Raw genomic sequence first — 12,733 nt, 5'->3', positions numbered from 1 at the left:
GTCACACTTCTTTGAAGTCTCTCAGCCTCACTCACCTCACAGAGTGTTTGTTGTGGGGGAGGAAGGTAAAGGAGAATGTTAGCCACTTTGAGACTCCTTTGGGTAGTGATAAATCAAATCCAAACTCTTCTCTTCTAAGCCGGCAGTCTGCCAGATCTTGACAGAACTGATGGATTGATTATTTGCTTTATTTCTGTGTTTCAAAACCTTTTAAATTTCCATTACATTCTGGTCATAATAATAGACGCTTGTACAACAACTGCAATATTAATAACTTCTAGTTGTGTTGACACAGTAAATGATTTATAAAAGGACAAGTGAGCAACTCAAACTATATATTTGTTCTTCCTGTGTGTGGCAATTATTCGGTCTCATGTAAGAATCTATATACAAAGCTTTAAAAATATTCATTGAACGGTTGCCCTTTTTTGTAATAATTTGTCCTGCATAGTTCAGTAATTTATTTTGCCAATCTTCTTCATTATCTTTTTTGGCCAAGACTTCTTCCTTCCATAGTGGTTGGCTGGTCTTAGCCTGGCATCCAGTCTCGCATATTGGAGCCAAGTTTTTCGCTCAAACGGTCCATCATTTTTTTAAAAAACAACAATCATTTCCCACTTTTTCTTCAAATCTTTATATGTCGTTTCCCAGGCCTTTCTAATAATTTTACATTGCCACCACATAAGATAGCCTCGTAAACCTTTTGCCCTCCCTTCTTGTTTCTTCTCCAGCAGAGTCAAAGCCTCCCAAATCATTTCACACATGGTACCATTTTCATCAGTCAGGATCTCCCAAATCATTTCACATGGAATTCCATTTTTGTCTTTGACTATTCTTACTTTCCCTTGTATTTTCCTCAGACCTCGTTTGTTTACCATTCACACCTTGGTAGTTTGTGCATTCATCTCTTTTAATTGTCCCCCAGCCTCTGAAAGTGCATTAGTATTTTTAAGAATTTGAGAAGCTGTTTTGTTAACATCTTCCTTTATCTGCTCAAATTCTCTTTTAATATATAAAAGCAAATCAAATAATTCATATTTTAAATTCTCTTGTATTGCGGTCTGGCTGGGTAGTTTTAACATTGAGCTTTTTCCTTTTGCCATTTCCAATTTAGAGTATATTGGCAAAACCTACTGGTGTTTCACAACTTTGTGACTAGTTGCAGGACCTTAGCCAGACCTAGCAGAGTAAATGCAGAATCCACGGAAGCAATTGGCAACTTGGGTGCAGACAGGATAGACGAAGCAGGAACCAGGAACTTGTAGTTAGGTGTTTATTATATACAGTGGACTATTTACAGGAACAGAACACAGATCTTTAGCTAGCTCTCTCTGACATGACTCACAATTCCTAAACTGACACACTGAACCACTGAACTAACGAACTAACACATTCCAGTTAGTAGACCATTAATTATCATTCCCTTGAGAGAGCTTGACCAATCATGGAGCTGTCTCCATGCCTCTGTATCACCAGGCAGACTTACTCCTTCACTCTGTGTGAGTAGCTGCATGTACACAGTTTCCCAACAGAGTGGTGGGGGCAATTCTCCTCTTTTCCCAGCTTCCTCTATAGGGTTTAATACCAAAACACCAAGCTCTTTCCCACCACAGTGTGTATTACTTTTAGCTTTCTCAGTACTTTGTCAAGGTCATCAACTCAGCAGTGGAAGCCTATTTTTCCAACCTAATCCCTCCACCTCTGCCACTTTGCTCACAAATATCTGTTTCTGACAATTATATGTACAAATCTTTGCATCCATTCATGTCAAAATAGTTATAAGATCCAACGTAATAATATTGAATAGATTTCAATTGCTAAGAACCTTCCTTTCCACAACCATAAGCGAAAAATTTAAGACAGTGGTGTTGAGGCTCCCTGAGAATCCATATAATAAATCAATGTTATTAAATTTATTTTAGACAATGTTCACAGTGAGTATTCTGGTCCTCTTCTTTTTCTCTTGATTTTTAGCCAGCAAATGCCTTTTTAGTAAAATAAATACATAATTGTAAATCCGTTAATTTGGACATCTTCAGAGTAGATCCAAAAGTACTTTCCCAGAAGTAAAATAGTTTCCAGAGAGTTAATCTTATATTTCTTCCAGAAAACAATTATAATATTGTTCTGCAGGACCCCGAGACACCCCAATGCTCCTCTTGGGTTTGGGGGGGAGGCGCATCGCCCTTGGGCTCTTCCCCTCACTCTATGGAGCCGAATCTGATGGAGCCATCAGATTCTCAGTCCGATTGCCATTTTGCAAGGACCTGGAAACCCACTGAATGAAAAATTTAGCCCTTGAGGGAATTCCCAACAGAATTGAATGTTGTGTTTTCTCAAAGCATCTGCTACGAATATCACTTAAATCTCCTGAGATCAAGGATTTTCTTGATGAAGTTGAAGATTCAAGGGTAGCCCCACACACATGAGTGCATTACAGTAATATAGCCTTCAGATTATTAACACATGGGCTACAGTGATCAGGTTACTGCTGTCCAGGAATGGTCTCAGTTGGTGAAGGAGATCAAATAGATTTATTGGCCCTCATCCAGTCCACCATTGTATTGAGACACTGGATAGCTCCACTTGCCAGAGCATAGTGCTGATAATGCCAAGTCTGCAAGTTCGAGCCCCATAAGGAACAGTTGCACATTCCTGCATTGCAGGGGTTGGACTAGATGATCCTCAGGGTCCCTTTCAACTCTATGATTCTATGATTCTACCACCTGGGATGAAAAAATAGTCTCCTGCAGCCTATGAACCCACTGATTGCCCTTATTTAGCTTGTAAGATAGTGACCATGGAGATCAGAAGGGACAATGGGGCATCGGACATACAAAGTAAGGAAACAAATATTGGTATGCATTGCAAATACAGTGGTACCTCGGCTTACATACACTTCAGGTTACAGACTCCGCTAACCCAGAAATAGTACCTCAGGTTAAGAACTTTGCTTTAAGATGAGAACAGAAATCATGCTCCGGCGGTGCGGCAGCAGCAGGAGGCCCCATTAGCTAAAGTGGTGCTTCAGGTTAAGAACAGTTTCAGGTTAAGAACAGACCTCCAGAACTAATTATGTTCTTAACCCAAGGTACCACTGTACTTAACCCGAGGTACCACTGTAAATGCATTAAACAAAGGCTATGACTGGATGCTTCCATTCTTTATTTTTGTAGCCATCCACGTCTGTGCTTGCAGAATAAGGAGTTTTCAAGGTGTTTTTGAGTGCTGATGCCATAGAGCCCTATAATCTAGATGGCAGAATGTGGATTGTGCATTAAAACAGTGGGGTGGGTGATCTCTTGTTTTTGTGTAGAGATTATGCGATCCAGTTTCATTCATCTTAAAGGTGTCTTCTTAGAGCCAAACATCATTAGGCACCTTCTTACAAATATACCGTATGTGCTTCCCACAGTGTGATGCTATCCAACAATTGCTTCCACATTGAAAGGTCAATGCACCACAGTTCCCTGGTCTTGGCTCCCCGGCATTCCAGTACCTAAAAAAGAAAAGAAACAGCTGCACTGATCAATCAAGATTGGATGTCTACCTCCTCACCCGCTCCCTGTGCCTTCTACCATTAAAAAGATGTTCAGCTTTTTCTCTCTTAACATCCATCCATAATTGTGGTTGCTGTCTTGGTTGCATACCAAGAACTTATTAACTGGATAGTGATAATAGGATCCCTTTGGCTCAAGAAGATCCCCAACCTTTCCTATACTCAGCTTTGATGCTCACCTGTTCTTCAATTGTTTCGAAAGAAATGAGCTTGGCGCCTTCCCTCTCACACTTTTTTTGGGAATCCACCCATGAGTTTTGCTCATGAGAAAAGAAATAGAATGTCCTTTCATATATAACCCAACCATCATTCAAGTTTCCAATAAGGTGGTCTTTGAGTCAAGCCAGATACAGAGGAAGAAGAGAAAAAGAAAACACGATAGGCAATTTAATGGGATAATCTCAAAGGGTGTCCAGAGCAGAGTCTGATTCCATTGTGTTGAGTGTGTTTCAGTCGGTAAGGTTCAAGAATGTGGACAAGGAGCTTGGATTGGTCAGGACATCTGGAACTATGGGGATGGCCCTGCCTGGATTCCCACCACTCTTATCAGGGTGACTAGTCTCCTGCAAGGCTACCACACTGGATGTTCAGGTCCACCACCGGCATGTGGACCAAATGCGCTGCCGCCTGGCTGATGCCCCAGCTCCAGCTACTGCTACCACACCAGAGCACAGGGACAAGGTGAACAATCAGCCTGGCTCACAGAATGATGCACGTGATGAGAACCCTGTTTTGATTTAAGACATGATATCCAATCACAGGCCATTTGAGGATTTGGGCTATTGCCATTGGCCCTTTAACTCTAAGTTATGATTCGCAGCTTGGGAGTTTAGAAAGCCAATCACATTGGGAGTGGGAGTGGCCCAGGTCGTCGGAAATGCATAAAGCAGTTGCTTTGTCCCTGTTGTCCAGTTCCATTAGTTTAATAAAGGTTCTTGTTGTCAATGGATCTTGCCTCGTGTGAACCCACCTAAAATTCATTAGCTATATGAGACGTGGTTCCAATGAAGGAGAACCCACTTTAGAAACCTGTGCAGATCAATGGAGGACCCTATCCTGACCTAGCTTTGGGGTCTGGGTACAGGTCTTTTAGCTGACCTGTTTTGATTGTCTCTGTTATAGCAAAAAATGGGAAAGTCTTTTCTTTCCTAAGCATTGAGGCTAAATCTATTAAACAGTCACAGATATATACAGTACCTATATATAGTACCTATATATAGTACTATAGTATATAGTAACTATATAACTATATACAGAGCTAAATACGGACTTCTGTTTCAGTGTATCTGAAGAAGTGTGCATGCACACGAAAGCTCATACCTAGAACTAACTCAGTTGGTCTTTAAGGTGCTACTGGAAGGAATTTTTCTATTAAACAGCTCAGGAGAGCTGAACTGAATATCTCTGATGTTTCCCTAGGGGTGGTCAGGTGCAAAGAAGAGCAGCTCTTCTGCTCTAAGAGTTTTCAGCTAGAGGAGGGGCTTCCAGCTGGTGTAGACCAAGGGCAGGTTCCCAATGTGCTACAGTTCTTCAGCACTGTAAGGTATCTTACCAATTTCTTTTTGAAGTTCATCATTTCTGTTGGCAAAATACCGCATTTCCTCTGATATGTTTTGAGCTACAGCGAGTATTTGGAAGTCTAAAAGATTTGAAATTGTTCAAGGCAAAAGAGTATCTGAAATAACAATCTGCAAATATTAAGAAACCATTTTCAAGCATTTTAAAACACTTTAGCCTGAAACAAGAAGCAGAGCTGAAGGATGGGGTTCTTATGAATATGAGGACAGACATGATTCTCTGTGGCTGAGATCACCAATGAAAGGCCTCAGAAGAATCCTGCAGCTGGATCAGACCAAAGACCCATGCAATCCATGCAGCCAGTGTGGTGCAGTGGTTAAGAGTGGTAGACTCGTAATCTGGGGAACCGGGTTCGCGTCTCCGCTCCTCCACATGCAGCTGCTGGGTGACCTTGGGCCAGTCACACTTCTCTGAAGTCTCTCAGCCCCACTCACCTCACAGAGTGTTTATTGTGGGGGAGGAAGGGAAAGGAGAATGTTAGCTGCTTTGAGACTCCTTTGGAGAACATTATGTCAGTGCAGGAATTTTCCTTGTGCAATGCAATCTTCAGCCCCTTTCCCTCCAATCTGTTCCCCACCCAGCAGAGCAGTTTTGGTGATGGCATGCAGGGAGAAGGGGGGGGGGGAGTTCCCTTGTGCTAGTGCTAAAATCTTGCAGAATCACAAACATTGTGAATTACAGTTTGATGGGGGGCGACACTATTTCTAGTGGGGAGATGTGAGAATCACAACCATCTGCTTTTCTTTCTGCTGAGCAATGAAACAGTGATAAACTCTATTGGGTGTTGAGTTTCATTGAATACAGTATATATATTGCTCACACAATATGAATCCCAAACTATAGAAATTGAAGCCTGTTTAAATTAAATAGGGTCTAGCAAAAGTGAGGATGTGCATGCAGAAAAAAACACACAAGCTTCCAGATTCTTGCAAACCCCTCCCCAACTGTTCCCCCAGCCACCCACCACACAGAAATTCAAACCCAGAATTTTTTTTTTAAAAAAAAAAGCAGAGTGGCCCAATGGTCACAAAAAATCATAAAAATGCAGAAAAAAACACACAAGCTTCCAGATTCTTGCAAACCCCTCCCCAAACCAAGTTCTTGAATTCCAAACACCCCAACCCAAAATCCAAAAACCCCAAAAAAAGTTTTAAAAGTTTAACTTACCAAATGGTTGCAAAAGAAGTTTTGGAAAAGCTTCAAAAATCACCAAAGTCTTCAAAAACCTCAAAAAAGGCTACCGCACCGCGTGCTATGAGTTGCTCCTTGAAGTCAAGTCGCAACTGCACCTCTTCAAGCAATGCACCCTGGGTACTAACGGTTTTACGAAAAAGGAAACAAACTTGCAAGACGTTTTCATCTTGCGAAGCAAGCCCATAGGGAAATTTGTCTTGCGAAGCAACTCAAAAAAACTCAACGAGTTTTTCGTCTTACGAGGCATTCGTCTTGCGAGGTACCACTGTAATGTTTAATAGGCTATTGTATTTTACTGTTTCGTTGGAAGCCGCCCAGAGTGGCTGGGAAAACCCAGCCAGATGGGTGGAGTATAAATAGTAAATTAATAATTAAAAAGAGGAACCTAATTTCCACAAGTGGATAATATGTAGCCTTCAGATTTGATACAATGAAACAAAAGTGGTTTTGATAACTTGTTTTCACTTTCCTTATTCCAGGTGGGGTTTCCGTTTACTTGAACTGAACTGAGGCTGGTTTGATAGCTGAAGTACAGCTGCAGTACCTGTGCAGCCCTTGTCAGGGAGCACTGCTCTGTAACTCCAATTGGATGGGATTTCAGTAGCTGTCAACATAAGAGGACTTGATTGGCTGTAAGTCTGACAGTTATTTGAATGTTGTTTGATGGTTGGTCCAGCGCTTTATGAATCGAAAGGTCAGTGCAAGAACTTATGAATGGAAGGGTTTTCGCAATCTGTCTACCCTTATATATGGGCACACTTTAGAGAAGGAGACAGGACAGCACAATGATGGGGGTAGGCTGTCGTTGTGAATGGTACCATTTTGAGAAATGGTTTATGGCACAATATCTCATTTATAGGAAAGGGGGTGTGTGTCCCCCCCCCTTCCTGTAAATTCTGGTAAAAACATTTTGTTTTTCTGGAGATCAATTTAAGTCTAATGTATAACTGATTTTCCTTTAATTGTATTTGTACATCACACCTTCACCTTTCATAAACTGAAATTAATTTTCTGCTGATGAGTTTTAAAAGTTTTCTAAAACATCCCAACATTTGTTCACAACACTCTCACCCTCCGGGGCATATTAAGGATTGCAGTTTTTACCTCCCAACTACTTAAATATAGTTTAAGGAGTAGTTAATAGTTCCTGTAGTTTAACTACAGGTCACAGGCTAATAAAAGGCTTTGCTGCCCACAGCCTCTCAGGAGAAAGACTGTTGTGACCACATTTGGGAAACCATGATTGAAGGCAGCCTTCCCCAACTTAGTGCCCAATATCTGTGCCAGGAGGGCCAGATATCCTCCACCTTCGAATGTATGTTACATGGTAGCTTGTTTAGTTTGCGAGTTGTTTTGTGGTTCAATTTTAATTAATTGGTTAGTCAGTTAGTTTAAACTGCAATAGAAGGTTGTCAAATAATGTAATAGTTCTGCAGATAACTAGTCAGCCCATCTTATTTGTGTGTATTGAGCTGTTGATATTATAAGTGGAATAGTAAACTGGGAAAGAATAACATCAATGATCTCAAAGGAGGCAGGCATGGGGCTTGGGATTACTACTGCAGAGGGGTGAGGGAGGTATGGTGGTGGGAGCCGATTCCACAGGCAAAGGGGTCTGAGATATGGATATGCTCGCACCCCTTCCAATCTGTGCCCCATCCCAAGGGACGAAGGTAGGGTGAGCAAGGATTACTCACCTCCGTCACTGGTGTTGTGCAACGCCAGGTCTATAGGCAATAAAACTGCCACCCTGTGAGAATTGCCAATGCAATTCTGGGCTGCATCAATAGGAGTATAGCATCTAGATCAAGGGAAGTAATAGTGCCACTGTATTCTGCTCTGGTCAGACCTCACCTGGAGTACTGTGTCCAGTTCTGGGCACCACAGTTCAAGAAGGACACTGACAAACTGGAACGTGTCCAGAGGAGGGCAACCAAAATGGTCAAAGGCCTGGAAACGATGCCTTATGAGGAACGGCTAAGGGAGCTGGGCATGTTCAGCCTGGAGAAGAGGAGGTTAAGGGGTGATATGATAGCCATGTTCAAATATATAAAAGGATGTCACATAGAGGAGGGAGAAAGGTTGTTTTCTGCTGCTCCAGAGAAGCGGACACGGAGCAATGGATCGAAACTACAAGAAAGAAGATTCCACCTAAAGATTAGGAAGAACTTCCTGACAGGAAGAGCTGTTCGACAGTGGAATTTGCTGCCAAGGAGTGTGGTGGAGTCTCCTTCTTTGGAGGTCTTTAAGCAGAGGCTTGACAACCATATGTCAGGAGTGCTCTGATGGTGTTTCCTGCTTGGCAGGGGGTTGGACTCGATGGCCCTTGTGGTCTCTTCCAACTCTAGGATTCTAGGATTCTAGGATTCTATGATTTCTTTACTTCACAGGGGGTTGACCGGCTTGTGTGACGGAGACCTGGGTGTGCAAAGGGGAAACAGTTGCCTTACGAGAGATGGTGCCCCCTGGTTTCTCCGTCCTCCACCAGTCGTGGACCATGGGCCGGGGGGGGGGAAGGGTGGCATTGTTAATCCGAGAAGATTGTTCTTTCAGGGTTCTGCCATCACCATCGACCTCTGGCATTGAATGTGTCGGCCTGGTGTGGTGTGCTGAGAAGAGCTTGGCTGTTTGGCTGGTGTACTGGCCACCTAGCGCACCAGCAGGTACCCTGTCAGACCTAATGGAGGTGTGGCAGGCTGGGCCTTGGAGTTCCCCAACCTATTGGTATTGGGGGACTTCAGTGTCCATGCTGATGCCGCCCCCTCCTTGCAGGCTCTGGACCTGGTGTCTTCCATGGCGACACTAGGGCTTTCCCAGTTTGTTTCGGGCCCCACACATCAAGCAGGTCACACGCTGGATTTGATCTTTGGTGCCGGTATAGATGTGATCATGTTTCCTTCGATGAAGGTGCCATGGTCTGATCACTACGCTCTGAAAGCCAGGATTGACGCTCCACCCCTACCCTGCTTAGGTGGCGAGCCAATTTGGGCTCGCCCGCAGAGACTGATGGACCCTGATAGATTCCGTCAAGCCTTGCGGGACCTTTCTCCCCCTGGCGACTCATTGACTGAGCTTGTTGAGGGCTGGAATACCCAGCTCCTGGCAGCCATCGATGAGATCGCACCTAAGCGCCCTCTGCAACCCCGCAGAAACCGGGCTCCCTGGTTTACCAAGGAGCTCCAGAAAATGAAGCGGGACCTCAGATGGCTATAGCGAGTATGGCACAGTACCTGCAATGGAGCCACAAGAACATCTTATAGGGTGCTTATGAAAACCTATGAGATGGCAGTGAAGGCTAAGAAGTCTTACTTCTCAGCCTCCATTGCATCCGCTAGCTCTCGCCCGGCACAACTTTTTAGCATAATTAAGTATCTAACATCCCTAGAGGGACAGTCAAATTTAAATACAAATCAGACTTACAACTGTGAGGCATTTGCAAGCTGTTTTGCAGATAAGGTCCTGTCACTCTGCCGTGACCTCCCTGCCAATTTGGATACAATAATGGAACTGGAGGCACCTCGACTGTCCTCGGGTCCAGTATTAGACCACTTTGACCAGATCCTCCCAGCAGATGTGGACAAACTCCTCCATGCTGGAAAGCCCACCACTTGCCCTCTCGACCCGTGCCTGCCCTGGCTGATTAGAGCATGTCCAGATGAGGTGCAGGCTCCCCTGGGTGAGAGCATCAATTTGTCCCTTGGCAAAGGGACATTCCCAGGGGAATTGAAGGAGGCAGTGATGCGTCCGCTCTTAAAAAAAATAATCATTAGATCCTTTAGATCTATCACATTACCGCCCAGTTTCAAATCTTCCGTTCCTGGGTAAGGTGATTGAGAGAGCAGTAGCTGACCAACTTGGCAGATTTCTGGATGAAACATTGGCTTTGGATCCATTCCAGTCCGGTTTTCGCTCTGGGCATGGGACCGAGACAGCACTGGTCGCCTTAACAGATGACCTCCATAGGCAGCTGGATCGAGGCGGGTTGGGGCTGTTGATTCTTCTAGATCTGTCAGCAGCCTTCGACATGGTCGACCACAAACTTTTAGACCACCACCTCGCCAATGTAGGGATTCGGGGCGCAGTCCTTTAATGGCTGTGCTCGTTCCCCTCTGGTCGGGGACAGAGGGTGGAGCTGGAGGGGGGTTGTCATCGCACTACTCCTTGGTGTGTGGAGTACCGCAGGGCGCAATTCTCTCCCCAATGCTTTTTAACATCCATATGTGCCCCCTTGCCCAGCTTGTCCAGAATTTTGGTTTGGGCTGTCATCAGTATGCTGATGACACCCAGCTTTATCTCTTGATGGATGGCCACCCTGACTCGGCCACAGACACACTGACCAGATGTCTGAAAGCCGTGGCTGGATGGATACGTGGGATCCGGTTGAAGTTAAATCCTTCAAAGGCCTTTGGCTCGGTTGAGATGATATGGGGTTGGGGGGCCAACTCCCATCCCTTGCAGGGGTGCAACTAGTGTCAGCATCTTCCATCAAGAGTTAGGGTGTAATCTTTGACGCCTCCCTTTCTATGGAGGCACAGGTTGCAGCTATAACAAAGGGGCATTTTTCCATCTCCGCCAAGCTAAGCAGTTGGTCCCTTACTTCTCTCGCCCTGACCTCACCACTGTGATCCATGCAACGGTCACCTCAAAGCTTGATTATTGTAACTCACTCTACATGGGGCTGCCCTTGAAACTGACCCAGAAACTCCAGCGGGTGCAGAATGCCGCAGTGAGACTACTTAGGGGTCTTCGCCGTGGGATCACAGTACTATACAGCTGCACTGGCTCCCGATGGAGTACAGGATCAGGTTTAAGGTGCTGGTTTAAAGCCCTATATGGCCTAGGACCCTTGTACCTACGGGACCACCTCTCCTGGTATGTCCCATGGAGGACCTTACGGTCTGCTAATAACAACACCCTGAAGATCCCAGGCCCCAGGGAGATCAGACTGGCCTCAATCAGAGCCAGGGCCTTTTCAGTTGTGGCCCCAGCCTGGTGGAACACTCTCTCACAAGAGACCAGGGCCCTGCAAGATTTGACATCTTTTCGCAGGGCCTGCAAGACAGAGTTGTTCCGCCAGGCCTTTGGCTAGGGTTCAGTCTGACTCACTTTCTCTTTGTATAAGAACAAGCATGAAGGAAGTTTCCCAGCATACTCACAGGTCCTTATAATATCAGTGGAAACAGTGGTCCTGGCAAGTATTAACCTCTTTCCATTTAAGCTGAGGACTGCCATTTGCTTAGTTTAATTTTAATTATAACTTATTTTAATTAATTTTGGGATGCATTTTAATCGATTGACTGCTTGTTTTTATGTATATTGTGTTATTAATATGATGTTAGCCGCTCTGAGCCCAGCTCCGGCAGGGGAGGGCGGGATACAAATAAAATTTTATTACAGTGGTACCTTGGGTTACAGACGCTTCAGGTTACAGACTCCGCTAACCCAGAAATAGTACCTCGGGTTAAGAACTTTGCTTCAGGATAAGAACAGAAATCTCACGGCGGCAGCAGCGGGAGGCCCCATTAGCTAAAGTGGTACCTCAAGTTAAGAACAGTTTCAGGTTAAGAATGGACCTCCAGAACGAATTAAGTTCTTAACCTGAGGTACCACTGTATTATTATTTGCCCAAGACACCTGGAGGGTATCAGGTTCAAGAAAGCTGATATAAGATCACAGTAGCCATCAACCTGGTGCCCTCCAGATATCTTGGACAACAGCTACCAACAGCCCCCAGCTGATGGGAACCATAGTCCAAGACATCTTGAGGGTATTAGGTTGGTGAAGGCTGGATAGTTCATCAAGATGAAGATGAACTAGAAATCAGAAGTACATAATAAGGAAGCAATTGCGGTGGATATAATTATCCAGAATTCCTAGGGCCCCTTTTATGAGACATAGGAGCACTGGGATTAATAGGATTGGAAAGGGTACATGTCGGTAGTAGTCTGGGCACTGGCAGAGGAAGAGGAGTGCGGAGGGAGCGCACCGCCCCCGGCAGCACGATCCCAGCGGGGTGCCATCATAGCTGCCCCCCACCTGCGTTGGATGCCATGCCCCTATGGGTGCCACGCCACGCCACACCCCCAGGATGCACACCACTGGGACACACACCAGCCCTGCCCCCACCTGCTCTCCGCCCCCTGTCCGGAGCATGAAGCTCCGCCACTGAGTCTGGGAGCATGCTGGGAGGAGGGGGAGGGCAGGGAAGGCTTGGCTCTGAAGGACCCAACACTTTTCCAGTTTCAAACAGGCACTAAAGTGGCGGGAGGTGGATAACACAAACCCAAACAGGGAGCAGGCAGAGTAAATTGGGAGGGGTTCTTTTCTTTTCTTTTCTTTTGTTGTGTTTTGTGTTTTGTGTTTTGTGTTTTGTTTTTTTGTTTTTTGTTTTGTTTTGTTTTG

This window comes from Podarcis erhardii (assembly GCF_964252035.2).
Source record: "Podarcis erhardii genome assembly, chromosome: 9".
Classification (NCBI taxonomy): Eukaryota; Metazoa; Chordata; class Lepidosauria; order Squamata; family Lacertidae; genus Podarcis; species Podarcis erhardii.
Note: the sequence above shows the minus strand (reverse complement) of the source record.